Source organism: Bactrocera oleae, chromosome 2 (assembly GCF_042242935.1).
Source record: "Bactrocera oleae isolate idBacOlea1 chromosome 2, idBacOlea1, whole genome shotgun sequence".
Classification (NCBI taxonomy): Eukaryota; Metazoa; Arthropoda; class Insecta; order Diptera; family Tephritidae; genus Bactrocera; species Bactrocera oleae.
Window position 1 is genome coordinate 35,565,962 of NC_091536.1, and position 27,495 is coordinate 35,593,456.

General features: G+C 35.2%; 1 protein-coding gene across 7 annotated transcripts in view; it reads right to left on the reverse strand.

The window, feature by feature from the left end:
- Positions 1–26,562, reverse strand: part of nAChRalpha4 (nicotinic acetylcholine receptor alpha4) — a 946,244-nt gene extending 919,682 nt beyond the window's left edge. For 2 of the 7 annotated variants that reach the window (XR_011397945.1, XR_011397944.1), the window contains exon 1: positions 26,386–26,532. The gene's annotated coding sequence lies outside the window, so the exon portion shown is untranslated. Of the gene's footprint in view, positions 1–3,682; positions 3,705–26,385 lie in introns of those variants that run through there. The other 5 variants (XM_070112964.1, XM_070112966.1, XM_070112965.1 and 2 more) reach the window with 5 other exon arrangements.
- Positions 26,563–27,495: the final 933 nt, after the last annotated feature.

The following is a 27,495-nucleotide window of genomic DNA, read 5'->3' on the forward strand; positions in this document are numbered from 1 at the left end:
TCTTCACAATACTGATCTTCGGGGGTTGTGATTGACATGGGGGGGAGTTCTTTTAACTCCCAAAATTTTTTCAATTGTGAATTGAGGTATTCGTTTGAGATGTCCTCAACCTGTGTGGTCATGGTGGTAACTGGTTCCGAAACTAGTCCACTTAGGATCCACCCAAAAATAGTATTTTGTGCCAGAAGTGTATTTGAAATTTTCTCAATACCTTCGAGTATTATCTGTGGTATGAGATCGCTGCCTAATAGAAGGTCTATTTGAGCGGGAGTGTTGCAGTTGGGATCTGCTAGCTTTAGGTGTGAAACCTTTTGCCAATGCTTGCTATTTATGTGATAGCTTGGAAGCATATTTGTAAGTTGCGGTAAGACTATAGCTTCTGCTTGTATGTGCTTATCCGCTTGGGGGGAAATTAGGGTAATGGGGCAGATTTTATTTGAGTTTTGGACTACTCTTCCGCCCATTCCCGTGATTTCAAAATTGGCTAGCTTTGTTGGCAGTTGTAGCCTTTTTTGAGCCCTAGACGCTATGAATGATCGTTGTGATCCTTGGTCTATTAAGGCCCTAAGTTTAAACAGTTCTCCTCGGTGTTCGATGGAGACGACTGCTGTGGGTAGTAGTACTCTACTTTGATTTTCGCTGTGTAGCGTTTGGGTTTTTAAAGCCTTTGAGCAGCATGGTGCTTTTTGGCAATTATCGGGATTTCGCACTTCGGGATTTGCTGTTGCAACTAAACCCGTGGCTCTTTTCATATTTGCGCTGTTTGGGGGTGAGCTGGAAAATGTGCTGTAATGCAGCATTGAATGATGTTGTTTATGACAATAATCGCAATTAAATTTGCTTTCGCACTCTTTAAGTGTATGTGTATGTGACAGGCAATTTGTACAAAGTCTTTTTGTTTTTACGAAATTATTTCGGTCGATAATATTCAATTTTTTGAATCTCTCGCAAGATTTGAGCTTATGCCCCCCTGTACATAGTTCGCATGACGTTTGTTTGTACTGTTCGGATGTGAACGTTTGATTTTTGAAGAAGCTTCTATTTAAATTGTTGTTGCTATCGGCTTGGGGTCTGTGGAAGCTTCTATTTAGGTCGTGTTGAACGGTTTTCGTTCTGACCATTTTTTTATCTACCCTTTCTGCGATTTCGTATTGGGTTATTAAAAAGTCTTTCATCTGTTGCCACGTTGGGCATTTTTTTCGAGATGAGAGCGATTGCTCCCATAGAAGTAATAATTTTTCTGGTAATGCGGCAGTGCATATGTTTACCAGTATAGGGTCCCAGCTGTCTGTGGGAATATTTTGTGTCGATAAAACCGACAAACAATTTGAAACAGTGGATTGAAGTTTGATAAACTCTTCACTTGTTTCCTTTTGAATTTTTGGCAAGTTCATTAATATCGATATTTGTTTATCGACCAATATTCTTTCGTTTTCGAATTTTGATTTAAGAGCTTCCCAAGCCAAATTGAAATTATCGTCATTTAGTGCGAACTGTTTTACTATGACGCCTGCTTGACCTTTTGTTTTGTATCGGAGGTGATACAATTTTCGCGCATTTGTTAATTTTGGGTGGTTTATGTAAACGGCTGTAAACATGTCCCGAAAGGACGGCCATTGTTCATAACCACCATGAAATATTTCTGTATCACATGTGGGCACCTTGAGATGGATGCCTGAACTTGCCTCATGACTTTGTACTTGTGGCAGCTCTACTCGCTGATTTGGAGTAAGTGCAATTGCTTTTATTAGCTTAAGTTGATCGAAAATCATTGCTTTAGTTTCTTCGAATTGGTCTAAGCAGTTTTCGTATTTTGCGTAAGCCGAAGATTTGAAGTTTTCTGGTAGATCTGAGTCGTCAGATTCTACAATTGCGTCATATGCAGCTTGGAGACGTGACCAAAAATTGTCAAGATTGTCTTTTTTGATTTCTAATACCGATTCAGAATTGTCCTGAATCGGCGAAGATGAGAATCTAGTGCAGTATCTTATTAAACTGTCACTTTCCGAAATGAATTTTGTGTAAGAAATGTCTCTACCCCTTTTTTGTTTTGTCGCACCTTGTTTGGAGCGTGTAGCTTCTGCTGGTGTGAATGGACTTTTTTCGTCCGAAATCATTTTTGGTACTTTTAGAGACTGTGTTGTTTTTGAATCTTTTGAGTCTGAGCTCATTTAGAAATTGTATGAAATATATTAAAAATTCCTCAGTGTCGACTGATGGATAATTCAGAAAATATCTTTGTATATACTCGTATAAATGTGTGAACGAAAGCTATTGTTAGTGAATAGAGTTTTTCACTTCGAACCAAATTAATATTAATTTCCGTATATACTTGTATGTATAACCGCAAAATTTTTTTTTTTGTTGATTAGCGTTCTTAATTTCAAATAACCACTTAGTTGTTATAGATACCGGTTCGTATTTATTTTTAATTTAATTTTATTGACCAATTTATTGAATACATTTTTGATCTTTTTTTTTTTTTTTTTTTTTTTTTGATGTCCTTATTTAGGGGTATATAGGTATTCCCTAATGCGTGGACTTGTAGTTATGTATATATGTACTTGTGCAATTGAGAGCTCGTTGAAGAGATCAATGCACTTTGTATCTATGTACTAGTAAGCACGATTTATTTGTGCTGAAAAATTTTGTACGCAATCCTGCTTGCTTGCTGCAAGGGGTATTGCGGGATATATGCCAAAGTGGACTTTGAATATAAATATAAATTTAGTTTGAGCCAATATGTATGTATATTGTTCAAAATTTTGTATTATTTACATAATATAGTATGATTTTTATTAAATAATCCGCGTTTTATTTACCGAACCGTATTTACCCTATGTACATATATAGGGTATATAAGTATAAGCGTATTGTATATTGTAAGTAATGTAAAAAAGAAAGAGAAATTGGCAATCGCATGTATTGGCGCAATTTTCCGTAAGCACTGTATGTACGTATGTAAGGTTTTAATTACATGTATAAACGATGTATAGGATATATACATATGTATGTAAAATACGATATGTGATATACGATATTAATATTTAATATTTAATGTTTAAAATACAGATGTATGTATACGTAATTATGCACTGTATATTATTTTTTATATATGTAATTGATATATATACGTTAGAAGTAAATGTAAGTACTCCTTTTTGTACGTATATATATGTTTTTTTTCTTTTTTTTTCGTTTAAAATCATTTATTGTATATATGTATGTATATTTATTTTGCCTTTTATGCTTTAAGTTTGACTTTTCCTTTGCTCACATATATTTCGCAATCCTGCTTACTGCTTAATTAAGCGTAAGGGGAATTGCCGGAAAAATTTTTAAGTATTGAAATACTTAAATTTGGGTTTTTTTTTTTGTATATTGTGTTTGAATACACGAAGGTAAGCAGATACAGGTAGTCAATTATTATATATTATATACATATATATATCTGTCGTATATGTATGTGTATGAATGTACATATATAATACAATAAACGGTTTTTCGTTATTTGAACCCGCAATTTAAACCGGTAAGTTAGACCAAATTGGCACCCGTTAACAAGATATTGAACGGTTTTTTGATGTTTTATTACAGTTTTGTACAAAATATAATCTGTAATTCGCAATGAATATACATATGTATGTGCATAAATATAAGAAAAGGAATCGAATGGACTCACTTTGATTTCCTCCAAGGGCTTTTGGAGAATATGTATTGCGTGTATACTTGTATACAATAGTTACGTGTATGTATGCTAGGTGTTGCTTTTTGTGGTGGTTTTTGTTACTCCGCGCCCGAATGTAATAAAGCGTTTTGTTCACTTTATATACATATATAATATATAATTTTTAGCTTTTTTTTTTTTTGCTTGCTAGTATATCTGTAGTGCCTGTCTTTTAGACTCGAAGGACCATGTATTTATTCCAACCCTTTGGAAGTATTACACTCACCACTCACTCTTCAATATCGTTTCGCATTAAATGAATAAACTTGAATATTTTTCGCAATAATTGAATAAACTGAATTCTAATATATTTAACACCCACTTAATACAACGTCACTTGCGACGCAGCGCAAAAAAGGTAAAGAAAATAGAAAAATAGGATTGATTGTCCGGCTCAGGCCCGATACTTCAACGGGAATCAGAACGATGACGAGATGTCCGCTTCGAATTTTGATACGCAAAAGAGGCCAGCCGCTACCCGTGTTTTGGTTTTGTTGATGGTTGGTTGTTGATGTTGTAGGTGTGTTGGCGTGTATGTTTTCGGGACGACGTAGGCTCATTTAGCCGGCAGTTTATCCCCCCAAGCGCTCCTCATATGGGTGGTTTATGGGAATCAGCTGTAAAAAGCTTCAAATCCGTCTTCAAAAAAGTAGCTGGAAACTACAAGTTTAATTATGAAGAATTCTCGACCTTATTATTTCGAATTGAAGTCGTACTCAATTCACGGCCAATCACAATCCTCTCGCAAGATCCCTCCGATTTCACCGCCCTAACTCATGGGCATTTTCTCAAAGGAGCACCCATTCTGGCCATACCTGAGCCAGACGTGGAGTCGCTATCCTTATTAAACCGATGGGAAAGAATCAAAATTCTCCATCACAATTTTAGTCGCCGATGGAAAGAAGATTATCTAAAGGACCTCCACAAGAGGTACCGCTGGAAAGCTCCAGAAAAGGCGCTGAAGCTTGGAGATTGCGTGCTAGTACACGATGATTGTCTCCCCCCTACTGAATGGCGGCTTGGCCGCATAGAAAACCTTCACCATGGTTCCGACGGTCACATCCGAGTAGTCGATCTCCGTACGCAAACCGGAACACTAACTAGACCGCTCGTAAAGCTATGCTTTTTACCCACAGCCGATAATACCGAACAAACGTAAATAATAACCCGATAAGAACCAAAAATCGCTAAAATTAATAAATAAAAAAAAAGCTAAATCCGGTAAAAGGTCGATCGACCAAACGACCCACTGGGGTGAGCAGCGTCGTATACACGCTGCAACAACTTCAGCGTCTGCTAGGCTAATATTCGCCTAGGGGGGCCGGGATGGCTGAATGAGCCTACGTCGTCCCGAAAACATACACGCCAACACACCTAACACAATCTACACATCAACTAACACAATCTACATCACACATCAGCAACATTCACCACATCACCTCTCGCAACATTGACCACCTCACCTCACACAACGACACTACCACCCAGGATATCCAACACATCGCCTAAAGGTTGGTAGTACCACATCCATTTTCCAATTTTCACACCTCCTCGCATAAAGCTCTTCAATAACATCTTGTTTGTGAAATTTAATGCTTATGGTGCATTTAATTAGTGAGCTATCGCACCTTCAGTAGTTTTCAACATAACCGTTATATGGAGAGAGGACTGATTTCTGATTTTACCTATTATCACAGTGTATAAAGAAATACTAAAAATACCTCTCTTGGGTGCCAATGACCATATGTAGCTAGTTTCATCAAGATATCTCAATTTATACCCAAGTTATCGCTTGCACAAAAAAAGTTATAAACATACAGACATACAGGAGAAGCTAACAAAAAAATATATACAAATCATCCGGACATAAGAAATATAAATTAATTAAAAGTGCGGATCTTAATAATTAAATAAAGAAATTAAACATTAGAATTTGGACAAGGAATAAAGACATAAAAAAATGTATATTGCAAATAAATACAAAACGGTATAAATATAATCCGTAATAACAAACTCTTATTTACCTAAGTAGTATTCGGTTTCAATTATAATTTATATCATATGTTTATTTAATATACAGCAAAAATTATTAATGATAATAAAAATTAATATACACCTGCACAAGCTAACGCTCAAAACAGGTTGCTAAACATTTTTCAGAACGTGGCAGTTTCATAAGATACTGTACTAGATTTTTGTCTTCACGGATTCAAGACAACTCTGAATCGTTATTAGTAATAAAAACACAAAATCTTGAAAATTTTTGGACTCGTCTTTAATCGGCTCATGGCGCCATAGTAGAGACGCCAAGTCCACAGGCAAGTTTAGGTATCCAAGGTGTCCGCATGTGACACAGAAACATTTTATGAAGGTTATGAAGAATGGCCGTTACTCCGATTACGAAAATATTCTAGCCTCGTCGCAAAAAATACCCTATGTTTGGAAAACATATGTATATATGATATATCGAACCGCACGTACCACCAATAGCACGTAAATACCAATAGCAAAAAACCCATAGGAAATGAGATATTTAAAAAAAAGGGCAAAAAACCGATTTTTGTGACCTTTGACCTTGAAATTTAATAGTTGAGTACACTCTACCATATGTAGGTTTTGAGACAACTTTTAGGGTGTTCAATATATTTTCAGACTTACAGCTGGGTATCTGAATTCCGAGGTGAACTTACTATAATGACTGGACTATGTCAGGCTGGAGTTGACAAGCCGACCATTCGCACGAAGCAAACCCTTTGTGTCCAGAAATGGATTTAGTACTAAAAGTGAGCTCTTTTTTCGATTGGCTTCGAATCTTTTAGCAATGATATTTCTCGGCTGAAGTAGCGCGTTTGAGTAGACGCGGTAAGAGCGCCTTTTGCTTTTTGTAAGTGTAGGTGCGTTAATGTATCGCATTGGGGGTATATTGGAGGTGTTCCGTTAACTTTAGTTTTGAGCTGCTCTATAAATTTGATCATGTAGGCAACTACTCTGACGGCTCGGGGGAACGATGAGAATCGCTCAAGGATGTCAGTATCATCCGATGTTGCATGAAAGGAGTCGATTTTTCGACATTCTGGGGCAATTATATTGCGCATGGGCGCTTGTGGGCAAGAATCGGGAGATTCTGTTAACCCGCGGGGGCCACTCCACCAGAGAGTGGTGGTGGCAAGATGCAGGAGTTTGCACCCTCTTGTACCTAGCTCAGCAGGATTATCAGCACTGGCCACATGTCGCCAAGTGGCTAATCCTACTAGGTCAAGGATTTGAGACGTTCGATTGGAAATATACGTCTTCCATGCATGTGGTGGTTTTTCTAACCAAGCTAGTACAATTTCGGAATCGGACCATAGATATAATTTATATTGTGCCATGTACGATGGAGACGAGTTTGGCTAGTAGTAGCGCTCCATATAGTTCAAGTCGTGGTAGACTTATTGTTTTTAAATGAGCCACTTTTGCTTTTGCTACTAATAAGTGGCTTGTGGTCGCAGTGTCGCTTTGTGTGCGAACATATATAGTTCGCAATATGCCTTTTCAGAAGCGTCACAGAATCTGTGTGGTTCGACTTTGTGCTCTGGGGCATAATTTACCCATCGTGGGATTTGTATCTGTGAGATATCATGTAGATTGCTCGCAAACTGGGACCATTTTTCTAAACGCAGTGGTTTTACTGGTTCGTCCCAGTCGGTTCATCTAACCATAATTCTTGTATTAGAATTTTGGCTTGTATCATAATTGGCGAAAGCCCCCCATCCTGCGGAGTCGGAAAGTTTTGCCCCAGAGGATAAAATTTGGCGTTTTGTTATGGCGGATAATGCAGATATTGACTCTGTAGTGTATGAAAACTGGTCAGATATCGCACTCCATTGGATCCCCAGAGTTTTTTTTGTACTTTCCTTTTCGAATTTAAGGAAATTAGTATCTAACAAATTTTCATGTGGTATATTTTTTAGAATATTAGGGTGGTTCGCCGTTATCTTTTTCAACGGAAACCCTGCGGTATTTAGGGCTTGTATCACTTGTGATAGTGACTCGTATGCTCGTGGAAGACTGTGACTTCCAGACAAGATAGGTCAAGACAAGATAGGGTTGCCAGAGGAAATTCTGACTTGGTGTTTTCTGCCAATTCGTGCAGTGTTCGAATGGCTAGATATGGAGCACCGTTGACGCCAAAGGTAACTGTTTTTAATTTATAGTCGCAGAGTGGACTATTGGGAGTTTTTCGGAAAATAATTCGCTGAAAATCTTGATCGTCGTTATGTACGGCTATTTTTCTATACATTTTTTTGACGTCTCCGTTAAATACGTGTTTGAATATACGCCAATTTAAAATGAGTACTTTAGTTGTTTTTTTGTCTGGCTTTACTACTGCGTGATGAGGCAAGTAAAATGAGTAATATTTGCCACTTATGATTTTTTCGCATGGGCTTACTTCCTCCATGTGGTCTAAATGGAGGTATTATTCTAACACGCCATCGTATTCTGGCTTAAGCTCACCTTTTTTAAGTAAGTTTTTTTCCATACTTAAAAACTGCTGTATAGAAGAGGTGCGAGAGTGACCTAAGGCGAGTGTGTTAGGAAATTGTTGTTTTAGTGGTAGTCGTACGACGTACCGACCATTATCTGATCTAGTAGTTGTGGCTTTGTAAAAGTCTTCACAATACTGATCTTCGGGGGTTGTGATTGACATGGGGGGGAGTTCTTTTAACTCCCAAAATTTTTTCAATTGTGAATTGAGGTATTCGTTTGAGATGTCCTCAACCTGTGTGGTCATGGTGGTAACTGGTTCCGAAACTAGTCCACTTAGGATCCACCCAAAAATAGTATTTTGTGCCAGAAGTGTATTTGAAATTTTCTCAATACCTTCGAGTATTATCTGTGGTATGAGATCGCTGCCTAATAGAAGGTCTATTTGAGCGGGAGTGTTGCAGTTGGGATCTGCTAGCTTTAGGTGTGAAACCTTTTGCCAATGCTTGCTATTTATGTGATAGCTTGGAAGCATATTTGTAAGTTGCGGTAAGACTATAGCTTCTGCTTGTATGTGCTTATCCGCTTGGGGGGAAATTAGGGTAATGGGGCAGATTTTATTTGAGTTTTGGACTACTCTTCCGCCCATTCCCGTGATTTCAAAATTGGCTAGCTTTGTTGGCAGTTGTAGCCTTTTTTGAGCCCTAGACGCTATGAATGATCGTTGTGATCCTTGGTCTATTAAGGCCCTAAGTTTAAACAGTTCTCCTCGGTGTTCGATGGAGACGACTGCTGTGGGTAGTAGTACTCTACTTTGATTTTCGCTGTGTAGCGTTTGGGTTTTTAAAGCCTTTGAGCAGCATGGTGCTTTTTGGCAATTATCGGGATTTCGCACTTCGGGATTTGCTGTTGCAACTAAACCCGTGGCTCTTTTCATATTTGCGCTGTTTGGGGGTGAGCTGGAAAATGTGCTGTAATGCAGCATTGAATGATGTTGTTTATGACAATAATCGCAATTAAATTTGCTTTCGCACTCTTTAAGTGTATGTGTATGTGACAGGCAATTTGTACAAAGTCTTTTTGTTTTTACGAAATTATTTCGGTCGATAATATTCAATTTTTTGAATCTCTCGCAAGATTTGAGCTTATGCCCCCCTGTACATAGTTCGCATGACGTTTGTTTGTACTGTTCGGATGTGAACGTTTGATTTTTGAAGAAGCTTCTATTTAAATTGTTGTTGCTATCGGCTTGGGGTCTGTGGAAGCTTCTATTTAGGTCGTGTTAAATGGTTTTCGTTCTGACCATTTTTTTATCTACCCTTTCTGCGATTTCGTATTGGGTTATTAAAAAGTCTTTCATCTGTTGCCACGTTGGGCATTTTTTTCGAGATGAGAGCGATTGCTCCCATAGAAGTAATAATTTTTCTGGTAATGCGGCAGTGCATATGTTTACCAGTATAGGGTCCCAGCTGTCTGTGGGAATATTTTGTGTCGATAAAACCGACAAACAATTTGAAACAGTGGATTGAAGTTTGATAAACTCTTCACTTGTTTCCTTTTGAATTTTTGGCAAGTTCATTAATATCGATATTTGTTTATCGACCAATATTCTTTCGTTTTCGAATTTTGATTTAAGAGCTTCCCAAGCCAAATTGAAATTATCGTCATTTAGTGCGAACTGTTTTACTATGACGCCTGCTTGACCTTTTGTTTTGTATCGGAGGTGATACAATTTTCGCGCATTTGTTAATTTTGGGTGGTTTATGTAAACGGCTGTAAACATGTCCCGAAAGGACGGCCATTGTTCATAACCACCATGAAATATTTCTGTATCACATGTGGGCACCTTGAGATGGATGAACTTGCCTCATGACTTTGTACTTGTGGCAGCTCTACTCGCTGATTTGGAGTAAGTGCAATTGCTTTTATTAGCTTAAGTTGATCGAAAATCATTGCTTTAGTTTCTTCGAATTGGTCTAAGCAGTTTTCGTATTTTGCGTAAGCCGAAGATTTGAAGTTTTCTGGTAGATCTGAGTCGTCAGATTCTACAATTGCGTCATATGCAGCTTGGAGACGTGACCAAAAATTGTCAAGATTGTCTTTTTTGATTTCTAATACCGATTCAGAATTGTCCTGAATCGGCGAAGATGAGAATCTAGTGCAGTATCTTATTAAACTGTCACTTTCCGAAATGAATTTTGTGTAAGAAATGTCTCTACCCCTTTTTTGTTTTGTCGCACCTTGTTTGGAGCGTGTAGCTTCTGCTGGTGTGAATGGACTTTTTTCGTCCGAAATCATTTTTGGTACTTTTAGAGACTGTGTTGTTTTTGAATCTTTTGAGTCTGAGCTCATTTAGAAATTGTATGAAATATATTAAAAATTCCTCAGTGTCGACTGATGGATAATTCAGAAAATATCTTTGTATATACTCGTATAAATGTGTGAACGAAAGCTATTGTTAGTGAATAGAGTTTTTCACTTCGAACCAAATTAATATTAATTTCCGTATATACTTGTATGTATAACCGCAAAATTTTTTTTTTTGTTGATTAGCGTTCTTAATTTCAAATAACCACTTAGTTGTTATAGATACCGGTTCGTATTTATTTCTAATTTAATTTTATTGACCAATTTATTGAATACATTTTTGATCTTTTTTTTTTTTTTTTTTGTTTTTTTTTTTTTTTTTTTTTGATGTCCTTATTTAGGGGTATATAGGTATTCCCTAATGCGTGGACTTGTAGTTATGTATATATGTACTTGTGCAATTGAGAGCTCGTTGAAGAGATCAATGCACTTTGTATCTATGTACTAGTAAGCACGATTTATTTGTGCTGAAAAATTTTGTACGCAATCCTGCTTGCTTGCTGCAAGGGGTATTGCGGGATATATGCCAAAGTGGACTTTGAATATAAATATAAATTTAGTTTGAGCCAATATGTATGTATATTGTTCAAAATTTTGTATTATTTACATAATATAGTATGATTTTTATTAAATAATCCGCGTTTTATTTACCGAACCGTATTTACCCTATGTACATATATAGGGTATATAAGTATAAGCGTATTGTATATTGTAAGTAATGTAAAAAAGAAAGAGAAATTGGCAATCGCATGTATTGGCGCAATTTTCCGTAAGCACTGTATGTACGTATGTAAGGTTTTAATTACATGTATAAACGATGTATAGGATATATACATATGTATGTAAAATACGATATGTGATATACGATATTAATATTTAATATTTAATGTTTAAAATACAGATGTATGTATACGTAATTATGCACTGTATATTATTTTTTATATATGTAATTGATATATATACGTTAGAAGTAAATGTAAGTACTCCTTTTTGTACGTATATATATGTTTTTTTTCTTTTTTTTTCGTTTAAAATCATTTATTGTATATATGTATGTATATTTATTTTGCCTTTTATGCTTTAAGTTTGACTTTTCCTTTGCTCACATATATTTCGCAATCCTGCTTACTGCTTAATTAAGCGTAAGGGGAATTGCCGGAAAAATTTTTAAGTATTGAAATACTTAAATTTGGGTTTTTTTTTTGTATATTGTGTTTGAATACACGAAGGTAAGCAGATACAGGTAGTCAATTATTATATATTATATACATATATATATCTGTCGTATATGTATGTGTATGAATGTACATATATAATACAATAAACGGTTTTTCGTTATTTGAACCCGCAATTTAAACCGGTAAGTTAGACCAAATTGGCACCCGTTAACAAGATATTGAACGGTTTTTTGATGTTTTATTACAGTTTTGTACAAAATATAATCTGTAATTCGCAATGAATATACATATGTATGTGCATAAATATAAGAAAAGGAATCGAATGGACTCACTTTGATTTCCTCCAAGGGCTTTTGGAGAATATGTATTGCGTGTATACTTGTATACAATAGTTACGTGTATGTATGCTAGGTGTTGCTTTTTGTGGTGGTTTTTGTTACTCCGCGCCCGAATGTATATTTGTATATGATATTAAATTTGTTGTTCAGCTCGCGCCCGGTTTGATTTTGGGATTATTTTCGCGCCCGCTTTGTTTTTATTGATGTTATTTAAATGTTATTTAAAATATAATTTAAGCTTTTATCTCTTTTTTTTTTTTTGGTTTTTGTCACACCACTTTTTAGCCACTTATTTTTTGTTGTCAATATGCACATAAGGGTGTTTTGTTTTATTTTTTATTATTTTTTTTTTTTTCGGAAAACACATATGCACTATGTATAAAAAACTTTTTGTATATGTGTTTAATACACTTTACAGCACTTTGATGTTTTTTGTTTTTCCTTTAGATAGCTTTTTGTTTTCACGGTTCCACGTTCCACTGCACTTTGCGTTTTGTTCACTTTATATACATATATAATATATAATTTTTAGCTTTTTTTTTTTTTTGCTTGCTAGTATATCTGTAGTGCCTGTCTTTTAGACTCGAAGGACCATGTATTTATTCCAACCCTTTGGAAGTATTACACTCACCACTCACTCTTCAATATCGTTTCGCATTAAATGAATAAACTTGAATATTTTTCGCAATAATTGAATAAACTGAATTCTAATATATTTAACACCCACTTAATACAACGTCACTTGCGACGCAGCGCAAAAAAGGTAAAGAAAATAGAAAAATAGGATTGATTGTCCGGCTCAGGCCCGATACTTCAACGGGAATCAGAACGATGACGAGATGTCCGCTTCGAATTTTGATACGCAAAAGAGGCCAGCCGCTACCCGTGTTTTGGTTTTGTTGATGGTTGGTTGTTGATGTTGTAGGTGTGTTGGCGTGTATGTTTTCGGGACGACGTAGGCTCATTTAGCCGGCAGTTTATCCCCCCAAGCGCTCCTCATATGGGTGGTTTATGGGAATCAGCTGTAAAAAGCTTCAAATCCGTCTTCAAAAAAGTAGCTGGAAACTACAAGTTTAATTATGAAGAATTCTCGACCTTATTATTTCGAATTGAAGTCGTACTCAATTCACGGCCAATCACAATCCTCTCGCAAGATCCCTCCGATTTCACCGCCCTAACTCATGGGCATTTTCTCAAAGGAGCACCCATTCTGGCCATACCTGAGCCAGACGTGGAGTCGCTATCCTTATTAAACCGATGGGAAAGAATCAAAATTCTCCATCACAATTTTAGTCGCCGATGGAAAGAAGATTATCTAAAGGACCTCCACAAGAGGTACCGCTGGAAAGCTCCAGAAAAGGCGCTGAAGCTTGGAGATTGCGTGCTAGTACACGATGATTGTCTCCCCCCTACTGAATGGCGGCTTGGCCGCATAGAAAACCTTCACCATGGTTCCGACGGTCACATCCGAGTAGTCGATCTCCGTACGCAAACCGGAACACTAACTAGACCGCTCGTAAAGCTATGCTTTTTACCCACAGCCGATAATACCGAACAAACGTAAATAATAACCCGATAAGAACCAAAAATCGCTAAAATTAATAAATAAAAAAAAAGCTAAATCCGGTAAAAGGTCGATCGACCAAACGACCCACTGGGGTAAGCAGCGTCGTATACACGCTGCAACAACTTCACCGTCTGCTAGGCTAATATTCGCCTAGGGGGGCCGGGATGGCTGAATGAGCCTACGTCGTCCCGAAAACATACACGCCAACACACCTAACACAATCTACACATCAACTAACACAATCTACATCACACATCAGCAACATTCACCACATCACCTCACACAACGACACTACCACCCAGGATATCCAACACATCGCCTAAAGGTTGGTAGTACCACATCCATTTTCCAATTTTCACACCTCCTCGCATAAAGCTCTTCAATAACATCTTGTTTGTGAAATTTAATGCTTATGGTGCATTTAATTAGTGAGCTATCGCACCTTCAGTAGTTTTCAACATAACCGTTATATGGAGAGAGGACTGATTTCTGATTTTACCTATTATCACAGTGTATAAAGAAATACTAAAAATACCTCTCTTGGGTGCCAATGACCATATGTAGCTAGTTTCATCAAGATATCTCAATTTATACCCAAGTTATCGCTTGCACAAAAAAAGTTATAAACATACAGACATACAGGAGAAGCTAACAAAAAAATATATACAAATCATCCGGACATAAGAAATATAAATTAATTAAAAGTGCGGATCTTAATAATTAAATTAAGAAATTAAACATTGGAATTTGGACAAGGAATAAAAACATAAAAAAATGTATATTGCAAATAAATACAAAACGGTATAAATATAATCCGTAATAACAAACTCTTATTTACCTAAGTAGTATTCGGTTTCAATTATAATTTATATCATATGTTTATTTAATATACAGCAAAAATTATTAATGATAATAAAAATTAATATACACCTGCACAAGCTAACGCTCAAAACAGGTTGCTAAACATTTTTCAGAACGTGGCAGTTTCATAAGATACTGTACTAGATTTTTGTCTTCACGGATTCAAGACAACTCTGAATCGTTATTAGTAATAAAAACACAAAATCTTGACAATTTTTGGACTCGTCTTTAATCGGCTCATGGCGCCATAGTAGAGACGCCAAGTCCACAGGCAAGTTTAGGTATCCAAGGTGTCCGCATGTGACACAAAAACATTTTATGAAGGTTATGAAGAATGGCCGTTACTCCGATTACGAAAATATTCTAGCCTCGTCGCAAAAAATACCCTATGTTTGGAAAACATATGTATATATGATATATCGAACCGCACGTATACTCGTCCATGCGCGACACAATTCATAATATTTAATGATACTCACATTCTTGAGCGATTGCTCGTTTCCCCAAGCACTTAGAGTCGTTACCTACATTGTTAAATACAAGTCAAAAATAAAGTTTAGGGATTACCATGCTCCCAATGCGATACACTGACGCACCTAGACTTTCAAAAAGCAAGGTCGCTCTTATCGCATCTATCTGAGCGCTCGTCATTTGGGTAGTTTATGGGAAACACTTGTAAAACCTGCAAATCCACTTCAATAAAGTAACCGTAAATCAAAAACCTCACTCTCGCAAGTTCTTTCAAATTTCACTATCCTAACCCCAAGGTATCTTATCAAAGGAGCATCTATTCTGGCCACATCTGAGCCAGGTGTGGAGTCGCTATCCTTACTAATGTCGATGGAAAGAATAATATTTAAAGGACCTCAACAAAGGTACGATGGAAAACACCAGCAAGAACTCCATAACTGGGAGATCGTGTCCTAATTCCCTAAAATAAAGAAGAAAAAAAACGCAAATACCATGAGTCGTAAAGCTAACCTCAAATTCATGAAGAGAGTAGATCAACATGACTACTCCTAAAAATCATATAAAATTGTTTACCGTAAGCACTTAAAACTACATTTAGATACATACCAAATATGTTTTAAAACCAAAGTCGTTTTCAACGCCGCGTCCTCGGCTGCTTTACCAGCAGTACGCCGAAATACATGCAACAGCATACTACGTGCAATACTAAGCGAAATATTCGCCTAGGGATGTTTTAATGAGTAAAAACCCCTCCTCCAAATACACCCCTCCGCCCGAGAAACTAATGGCACGCCCAAGTATAAGCCACCTTATACACCAGACTTGGGAGCAAACCTGAAAGCACTCATAGGATCTCACCACAAACGACGACACCGCCACACTCAACATTTGAGAACACCGCGTACGGTGACATCCGAACTCACCAAAATTTTCCTAAATATTCATTTGTAAAATCGATAGCGTCAAAACCGGTTAAGTTGATATCAGTAAGCGACTGTGTTCTTCCTAACACATGCTAACTTAGCACCTCGTGTTTTCTAAAGCTGCCGTGCATACTTTGGCCATTTTGGAATTGGCGAAATATTTTAAATTAACCTAGTGCTCCTAGTTTTTTGTGTTTCTACATATTGTAGGTTTTGTGACCTGTGTATTTGTATTGTATTATTAATTTGTGTTTGTACCTAATAACCTTCTCATAACCTATTTGTGAGAAAATTGCATATTTTGTAGAGAAAAACTTTATGAAGCAGGGATTAGCTGGTAAAAGGAGTATAATTGTCTAAAAGTATGATTCTATTTAAATTGTCAAAGATTAGCTGTCCTGGGCTGCCCATACTATTGATTTTTAATTTTTTTTTGCGACCATGTCTGTTTGCAAGCAAGAAATGTTTTCGGCTTGGCATGGGGAAAAAGCTGCGGCTAACAAATTAAAAGCTGTCAGCGATTTTGTTTTTTCAAGCGTTGTAGAAAAATCCAATTGTAGTTCATATACTTTGAATACAATTGTTGAACAATTGAAAATTTTCTGCAAAAGATTATCCGAAAACTGGAGAAAATCGAACAGGGATAAGATGCGTTTTGAGAAAAACAACGAAGCTTGGTTAAAGGAATATATTGTTTTCCCATCCCAAGAACACAAATGTCAGCAGAAAACAGAAAGCCTTCACAGATTGCCACCCTAAACATCAATGTACCAAAGTTGCGAATCTCGTCGAAAGCAATACCTGAAGTGAGCTTGTTTAAGCAACATGTATAAGTATGTACAAATCTGGAAAGCGTAGGAACATCCGAAATTGTTTCAATGTTTGCCACAGAGCCCGAATCAACTAAAAAAATTAAAAGAAGTCTTAGTCAAGAACTTCCTTTAAAATATACTGCTGAGAGTGCTTTGGCCCTTTTTATTGATGGCGATTATACCAAAGTACTTATAAAATTTTGCAAGCTGGAACAAAAGCACATAATTGCAATATCTTTCCAAGTTACGATGTTTTGCGTTCCGCCAATAGGATGGGCTATCCGGATTTGGTGAAAGTGGAAGAGGATTTTGCAAAAGTTCCTTTGCGAGAAAAGCTGGATCACACAATAGCCAGAATTGCTAAAGTCCATCCCGGCAATTTTAGCCAATTTGAAGAATATATAAATTTGTAGCTCTTCTTCAAATGGGGTTCGGGGCACCCTACATATCGCAAAAGTTTTAGGAACCCAGAACTAAAAGTGACTGATGAGCATTTATTTTATATATGTATTGTGCCACTTCAATTGGTTTATGGAACTTCCTTAGTTTGGGAAAATCCCTGGCCATCGTCAAAGCGATATTGTAGACCACTCAAAATTGTTTTTGCGAAAGAGTCTGCAGATTTGGCTAGAGACGAGATTGGGAATATGAAAACTAAGATTCTGAGAACTAAGCCCACACGATTTTCAGTTCATCACACAGTGCAGCTTACAATAATTGATGGAAAAGTATTCAGCGTAATTGCGGAAACGTCGACACAGACATGCGGCATCTGTAAGGCCACGCCAAAACAGATGAACAATTTGAATGCCATTATAAGTATGCCGAGAGATGAAAACTTATTTGAGTTCGGTCTATCTACTTTGCATAGCTGGATACAATGTTTTGAGTTCATTTTACACATAGGTTATCGACTGCCTATTAAAAATTGGCAGGCCCGTGGTTCAGATAAATTTTTACTGGAAGAAAGGAATGCATATACCCAAGAAAAATTCAGGTTAGAATGGCCATTATTGGTGGACATTCCAACGCAAGGCTCGGGTAATACCAATAGCGGAAATACAGCTCGTCGATTTTTTGAAAATTCTGTTGTATCTGCTATAGTTACTAGTGTGAGCCATGAATTATTGAAACGACTTGGAATCAGTTTGCGATGTATGGTCTCCGGATATTCCATAAACAACGAAAGTTTCTACGAATACGCATTAGGAACAAGCTCAGTACATAGAATTTTGATATATATTATAGAAAGTGTATCGATTGGCATGATGTCAGAAGAAGCATTGGAAGCTAGAAATAAAGATTTTAGAAACTTCCGGCTTAATCATATTCACAAGAACTCGCCCAAAAATTCGATGGAGGATCTAATGAATTCATTGTTAATCTTTTCGGATCCATGCCTAACAAGTTGGTGCCAAAGTGGATCACAAGTCCAGCAAAGCCTTATGATTCGATAGGGAAGCTCAAAATCTGCTTTTGGACTTTCATGAAGAGTCTGAAAACTCCATTTCGGACAAAGAAAATTAAATCAAAATTGTTGTTATTTTCTCCAATCAAACCACAAATTATTTTTTTTTAAATTTAATTAATTTAAAAAAAAATTATTAAAAAAAAATTGTTAAAAAGAAACTTTTTCATTTGGTACCTTTTGATGGTTGTTTACCATAAAAAATATAGAAATCGTTAAATCCATCAAATCTCCCACTGTGCATCGCCCTCCGAATATACAATATTTTTAAAATTTATCGTTCATACATCAATTCTATAAAAGTGAAAATACAAATTAAGTCAAATGAATTGCTTACGCCCCTGACGTGGGAGTTTTTATTTAATGTGTGCGACTTATTCTCTGAAATAAAGAAAGTGTTACTTTTATTTAAATAGTGTGTGCTCCCCAATATACTGGGGATTTTAAACAACCCTTCACGTCCCTTATAGGCATGTTGGAATCTACCGGCGGATTAATATGTTTTTGCGTTTTTCAAAGAAAGTTCTGTTTGTTTGTTGAATTTGGGCTCAGTTTCCTTATGCAATTTTCTGTGTTGCATCTTTCTCTTTTCTTAATTTATGTACCCTTCGATTGCAACTGATTTAGCTCGCCTCTTTCCAGTTACAAGATTTTCTTATTAATAATAATGAAATGAGGAGATATCTAGACTTACAGTCTACAAAATTTTTTGCTTTATTAAATAAAATTCTCCATTTGTGTTTGAAAGCACGCCCTCAGAAACAATGTTGTCGCCAAATTCCTTTAAATCGCTAAATTGTACTAGTGAAAGTGAATGGGGAAGGATACTGTTTTAATTAGAGTTGTAAAAATTTTCGAAACTTGGTATGGAAAAATTTGGGAAATTTTGAAAACTTTGCTGACAAAGGGTGCGTTTGAGATGGCAATCACGAAAACAGTGTTACAAATTTGTCAAAGTATTACATTCTGCGTGAATTGTTGGCAACACATGCAACAGCATCACGTTCTACTGTCACTTTTTGCACGCAATTTATGCAAATATTCGGCAACACTAAATTTTTGTCTGCACATCAGCAGAGTATCAGCAAATATGCAACACAGTAAATGTACTGCTGCAATTATTAGATAGCTCGAATGCACCCAAACTTTCAGACTCTAGGAGCAAATTTGAGTGTTAAGGTAAAAATGTACGGATAATTTGGGTAATTATAGTGATGGACAGAGAGAGGGAGCGGGTCCACCAGGATCTAAAAGTAAATGAAGAATGGTATAAGGTTGATCCTGATAAAAAAATTTTATTGAGATAAAATCGGATTACAACCACACCTTTTTCCTATATAACACCGATTTAAATTCCATCTGATTCTTTCACTTTCGACAATGAAAATCAAGCAATAATGATTGTATCGGGGTAAAACTTTGCGTAAATAATGCGTTTAAAGTTACACCTTGTGACTAAAAATTGTCTAAATCGAACCAAAACTGTTAAAGTCCCTATGTACTGATTATGTGTATATAATTGAAATTTAAATAATATATGGTGTTGTCAAAAAATAACTGAGGCAACAGTTCCTATATCTAATTATTAAAATATATAAAGAAATCTCAAACGAGTATACCATTAGACCTTCCGAGAGTATAAAATGATCGGTTACATCCGAACTTAGCCCTTCCTTACTTGTTTTCTTTGGTTTAAGTTGTGTTTCGATCGTAGTATCATTTTTATTTTTCAGTGCAACCCTAAAGTTAATTTTATTAGTTTTAGTGATTTGAACATTATTTCTTTGTGCATCTTGAAATCAACAGACGCTTTTCGTGCCTTTAAACAAATACTCTCCATTCAGAAGTACCACGCTGTTTTACTTAGGCTCAATCGATTTGGGTAAGTGCTTTTATCTGCGATTGTTGTTGGTTATTATCACCAGACATTGTACATACATAAAGTAAATGGACAACAGTATCCAATGGAACACTATTTACTTTAGTACTGATGACATGTTTCTTTATCCGATTACAAATGTTGTGAGGTAATCAGAAAAATTCGATGACTGATAGTATATTGTATCGACATCGTACAATGAAGCATTGATTGCTATTGAAGATCATTGCATTGTAATTGGGAATTTAGCAATCAGTCAATTCGGTATGTGTTCACCAAATCGAAGTGCATGTGAATGAGTTAACACAAATATAAATCGTGAACTGCGGTATGATATTGTTGAATTGGTACCTCATCCTAGAAATGTTACACTACTAAATGATGAAAAAAAAAGACTTTACGATAACATTATGCTTGCAGTTTTGGCAGGGCAAATGGGTTTCTCTTTTCTTTTGGAAGCACCAGGTGGAACTGACAAAATCTTCCTTATTTCGCTACATATTACGGAGATACGATAAAAATTGGCATTTGCATCATCTGGCAATGCGGCAACATTATAAGATGGAGTGTTATGCCTCATTCACCATTTCAGGTGACATTTAACATTCAAAATAACTCAGGTGCAGTGTGCAACATAAAAAAATTATCGTCCATGGCCACTGTGCAGAAACAGTGTAAAATTATCATTTGGGATGAATGCACTATGGCTCACAAACACTCTCTTGAGGCATTGGGTTGGATGTTGAAGTATATAAAAAACTACGACACACTACTTGAGGGCACCCCGTTCTACTCAGGTGATTTCAGACAGACGATTCCCGTTATTCCAATATATCGCCCACTAACTACAAAAGCCTCAATACTCAAAAATTATTAAAAAAAAATTTTTTTCAATATATCACTAATCTACCTACCCAAGAAGTTTCATTGTCATCACTATCTTGCTTAATAGAAAAATCACCGTTAGGTCTACTTTTGGTTAATTTAAAGAAAATATTCTACATTTTGGACGAAAATTTGACTTTAAAATTCTAATAATTTGTACAGGAACTGGTTTTTGCTCCTCCTGAACATTTTTTGTGTGGCGATATGTACGTTTATTTCTACTTTTGTTAAATGAAAACTGAAATGGAAACAAATAATTTCATTTAAAAAAATGTGTGCTGTTTTTTGTCGACGAATGCCTTTTTCCATGATTTGTTGCTTTTTGAAATTTAAAAGTTAGCAACTATGGTAGCGACACCGCGGAAATCATTTGTTGCCATTGCCCAATTTATATACTTAGTTTTGCACACATCTAGAAAAAAAATAAAATCCAACTATTTAAAATAATCTACTAATCTACCTATTTATAAATAATTGTATTCGACTGCGACTGTGGGTAAAATCTAATTTTAGTGGATATCCACGTTACGGTAGGTAGAAGCGGTGGTGAGTTTTCATTTACATTGCGTTTCATAAAATAGGTTGTGTCAGCTGATCTGTTATACGGATTAGCTTCGTTCACTAATCGAAGTATTAGAATTGAATACACCAGGCATGTTCTTGCTTGGGTAAACCATCCAGTTTGTTTGTATTCGTTAAAGACGGACGGAAAATAATATATAATATAATTAAACTCTTAGCTTTAATTCTATACACTTTTATCTTTATACGTTCTCTAGAAAATAAAACAAAATATTACGAGAGTTACTTTGGTATAAATACTACAAGTATATAATGTCATGACCCTATAAGAAACTGCTGATGAGTTCTCACTCACATTTATTATCATAACTTATTTTTATACTCTCGCAACCTGTTGCTACAGAGTATAATAGTTTTGTTCACCTAACGGTTGTTTGTATCACCTAAAATTAATCGAGTTAGATCAGAGAACTTAGAACAATGAGAAGGTGCAAATTGAATTTTGTATGATGCTCGATTGGTTGGCTGAAAATTTGAGATCAAGGAGTTCACCACTTTCTGTACAGTTTTGCTGTTATTTAACAGAAATGAGAATGTTAAAAACGTTCTCTGACAAAATACGTATCTACCAATATAAAGAGAAAAATGAAATGAAATGAATGAGAAAACAAGAAATACAAATGCCACTTCACATATGCATGATTATTTTTTGCCACATTAACGATTTTTATGATGAAAAATTGATAAATTATTATTATTTTGCACAAATGCTACATTGATAAAATGTGAAAGATTATGCAAAAAATGATATTTTACTATTTTCATAATTTTCTAATCTCAATTTTTACAGAATTAATAATTTATGTATGTACATCAATATGTTATATTATATAATATAATAATATATTATCAATTATCAATAAATACATGTGAGCGCACTGCTCTATATGTAAGTATGTATGTACAAATATGCATATGACCGCGCAAAAGAAATTATGCATACACAAATCTACATACATTTAAGCGTACAAATGTAAGTACGTCAGCCAATAAGAAAAATACAAACATTGTTGTACAAAAACAACAATTGTCTCAAATAGCATCAGCACCAGAAATCAATATGGCAGCCAAATTGACAAATCCTAAATTTGTAGTAAATCACACACCAACAACATTTTCATTCTTAACCGCTGGCGCACAAGCAATAAGCTAAGACGTTTCATTCATAAAAGCAAACGCCTTACACATCTCCCCGAGCATGCGTTTGCCTACAAGCGTCTTTTCGCGACGATGGCAAAAGCTAAAAATCATAAATTGAACAAATTTCTGATATTCCCTCTAGAAGGGAAAAGTGACAACCCCTCAAATATGAGTATTAAAATATTTTAGAATAAAAGTGACAACATAGCAAATTTGTCGATTTACAATTCAAGAAACTTTTTAGAAAATATTCAATATTCCTCTGATTTATGTATACAGTAAACCCCGGTTAAGTATCACTCCTCCAATCCCTCTTATCTGCCGGTGTCTTGCTGCATCTCACTTTTTTTTTTCTTAATTTTTTAAAGAAAACGGTAATTTTTTTTAAATACATAGAAATAATTTTTTTTGGTACCACTCGCTTAAGTACCACAATCGCTTATGTACTACAAAGCAAAAAAAATCTGCATCTTTGGTTTTGGCACTTAACCGGGATTGACTGTATTTGTCAAAGAATTTACGTAAGTACGTTCGAATTTTTTGTATGTTTGTAAGAGTGTGCATGGCACATCTCGGATTTTCTACCAATAACACAATGTTGTGACGCTTTGTCGTCGCGTCAGTTCTTCGACAGATTGACTCTTTGACATAAAAGCAAAAAATGTGTCAACGGAGATTTCACATGAAGTAATGAGTGTACATATCTACATAAAAATACATACAAATGTGTAAACGACATAATATATGTATGTCCTGTTACATATGTTTACACATGCATTTGAAAAGAAAAATTGAAGCATGAATGTGAAATACCGACGGCAAAACACAATAAACATAAAATAATTTAAAAAATAATAAATAATAGTTCAATAAAAGGAATATGTTTCAAATAGCATATCAATATTCCCAGTTTGGCATACATATTATATTCTCTTCAATATTCGCCGTTTGGTTATGTTAAGAGAGCGTATGTTTACAGATTCACCGCTGTTATAAAAGCGAAAAATGTTATTTGTTTCTCGTGCATCTGTGGTGAACTCCTTGATAAATTCCTACAAATTGTTCGCTGTCGAACCTGCACCTTCTCATTGTTCTAAGTTCTCTGGTTAGATATAGGGTTATATATATATAAATGATCAGGATGAAGAGACGAGTTGAAATCCGGGTGACTGTCTGTCCGTCCGTCCGTCCGTCTGTCCGTCCGTCCGTCTGTCCGTCCGTCCGTCCGTGCAAGCTCTAACTTGAGTAAAAATTGAGATATCTTTATGAAACTTGGTAGACATGTTTCATGGTACCGTGAGACGGTTGGTATTGCAGATGGGCGTAATCGGACCACTGCCACGCCCACAAAACGCCATTAATCAAAAACAAATAACTTGCCATAACTAAGCTCCGCAATAAGATACAAGACTGTTATTTGGTACACAGGATCACATAAGGGAAGGGCATCTGCAGTTAAAATTTTTTTTTTAAAAGTGGGCGTGGTCCCGCCTCTAATAGGTTTAATGCGCATATCTCCTAAACCGCTAATGCTATAATAACAAAATTCACTGGAAGCAAATGTTTTTAGCACTTCTATTGACGGTGTGAAAATAGTTGAAATCGGGTGGCAACTCCGCCCACTCCCCATATAACGGTACTGTTAAAAACTACTAAAAGCGCGATAAATCAAGCACTAAACACGCCAGAGACATTAAATTTTATCTCTGAGATGGTATAAGATGACTTTATAGGAACCGCGTTCAAAATTAGACAGTGGGCGTGGCACAGCCCACTTTTAGGTGAAAACCCATATCTTGAGATCTGCTCAACCGATTTCAACCAAATTCGGTGCATAACGTTCTTTTCATGTTTCTATGTCATAGTGCGAAAATGGGCAAAATCGGACTACAACCACGCTTACTTCCCATGTAACACCATTTTCAATTCCATCTGATTCTTTCACATTCCACTATGCAAATCAGGTAAAAATGATTATATCGGGGTAAATCTTTGCGTGAATAATGCAATTAAAGTATGCCACCTTGCGGCCAAAAATTGTCTAAATCGAACCAAAACTGTTCAAACCCCTAAGTACTAAATATGTGGACCCCAGTGCCTATAGTTGACTTTCTACCGAAAATATCAGTCAATCCACAAAGAAATCTCAAACGAGTATACCATTTGACCTTGCGAGAGTATAAAATGTTCGGTTACATCCGAACTTAGCCCTTCCTTACTTGTTTAATTATATTTTTGTTGCACTCCATTTTTATATATGTGTATGTATGTATATTATTATAAATTATTTTAATTACAAGTTTTGAATTTATTAAAAAAATAAAAATTATATTATCTACTGCGCAAAAGAATTTTTCACTTGTGATTTATGGTCAGCAATTCCACAGAAAAAGACATGAGAGTGAGCAGTATAGATATTTAGTGAATCAATTCCGAATACCCATGTGCTAAAGAGAGATGCAAACTCACACACATGCGTTTGTTTGCATCAGTTTTTGCACAAGGCTCTTAAGAAAATGATAGAAACTTTGTTCTGCGCGCTGATAAAGTTATTTAATGTCGATTTCCTCGTGGCTTTTTCAATTAATTGCACAGTGCTACAAAAAAGAATGAAGTCGAAATACCTAGGAAGTGATGTTTTTTTTATGTAGATCTTGTCGAGTGGAACGAGAATCCAATTTTGGAGTTCGCCAAATAAAGAAATTTTTGCCAATCTGTAATCGAGTTTATTTTTCGGTTGATCAACTAGGCGCTTAAATGGAAAGTCATCGCTGACTTAAAAGTTTTGCCAATCGAGATATTTTGATTTAATAATATTTATTGGTAAATTAAGTTCTTTGAAAATTTTTGCAAAAATTTCGTTTTTATAAAAACATGAATAACTTAGTTAATTTACCAATGATTGAAAATTCGTTAAACTCGTCATGAAAAGTACTCTTTGAATCAAATCAGAACTTGTTTAGATCTTTTATAAAATAGGTTGTGTAAATATCACCAAAGTCAAAAAAAAGAGAAAAAGGGTAACAAACTTTAAGCTTGTTATGAAAAAAGAAATAAACCTCTTAAGTTTTATTAAGATGTCTGTATATCATTCGAAAGCTCTGAGTTCCTTCTTTCTTAAACCGTTCTTAAATTAAAAATAATTAACTAAGATATGAGCTAAAAGTGCGCAAAAGTACGAAAAATCGGTTTTTGAAGCTTAAGTCGAGATTTTGGGAGACAAATTCCAAGAGTGGTTCTACTCAGCAAGACCTACAAGAAAAATAACGTCACGTTCCAGGAATTTGGAGTGTCACGCTATGTTATTATTATGTTCAAAAAATATATATGTCTTTTTATAAAATCCAATGATTATGCGGTAAGTATAACTTTTGTATTAAAATATATTAATAAATGTAAATGTAACAATGTGTTTAAGTTTTAATTAAAGATTTAGATTTTACTTTCATTATTTTTTTCGTGGTTCCAGAATTTGGAAAAAATAAATATATGTATGTTTTCATAAACAATTTACATGTCTATATGTTTATGCCAGGGCATCGTTACTCATTAACGAATTAATATTTATAAGTAATTGAGTTGATACCAATAGCTTAAACAAAGAAATAAGCTACTAAATTAAGTATCCATATTTTCTTTTATATTAATGAATAGAATGTTAGTTATTAACAAATGTGTTCACGTGTACTCATTTCAATTGGATATTTTGTTTTATTTTACCTTTGGCTTAGAAAATAGGGTTAAAAATAAATGATGTACTATCAAATTCAAGCATTATTATATTTTTCACAAAAAATAATAATAATTAGATTATCCAAACACAATCTTTCACTACCTTTACAATACTAATATTATATCCTTCTCTTCGACTTCTTTTAGCATGCGTACATGCCAATTATTTTTCACCTATGTAGTAGTTAAACCTTTCAGGACTATTCGTATAGGATCAAAAGGGTGAGTTCAAGCAAGTAAAATCTAAGTAATCAGGGTTTCATTTTGATGTATTAGTTAAAAAAACTACAAAAAAGCAAATCCCAACATAAAACCATTTCTATTAAAGTACATACAGCATATCAAAAACAAATTAACACACTAAAATAAACTAATTTGGTATTTTCTTTCAATTTAATGATTTCTTTTCATAGATAACGATTCATTAATAAGAGTCATTATACATTTTTCGCTGTGCCTTTGTACAAATTACCTTAAAAGTAGTAATAAAATAAATAAGGAAGCATTAATTTCGGGTGTAACCGAAGATTATATACTCTTGCAATTAGCGAATGTCAAAAGCGGGAAATACTTTCAGATGTTGCAAAATTTTATATTAAACAAGTCAGGAAAGGCTAAGTTCGAGTGAAACCGGACATTTTATACTCTTACAACTAGCAAGTAACATAGCAAAACAAGGGAAATATCATCGAGTGTTGGCAAAATTTTATTTTTAAAAATTCAACATTAATTTTTCGACGAAACCTTGAATGGATTGTAATCATATTTGGTATTTTATTAAGTTATATTATAGGTTATAGACTTGCTATATTTTACTTTGTGTCAGCTAATATAATATAATATTAAAATAATCTTCACATAAGATACGAGTATGTGTCACATAAACTCAACCGAAGAGGCTAAATTTAATATTTTGAGTTGATGTGGAAAACGTTAACAAGAGGATCGGAATTATTTTTATTAGGGATATAAGGTTTGGACCGAGGTCTAGTCCAATTCTATTCATATTCAGACCAAGCCATAGAATTTTTTGGAAAACTTGTCCACTTCATTTAATTAAACTACCAAAAATTTTGAGCAACCTAAGCGGTTTAAAGC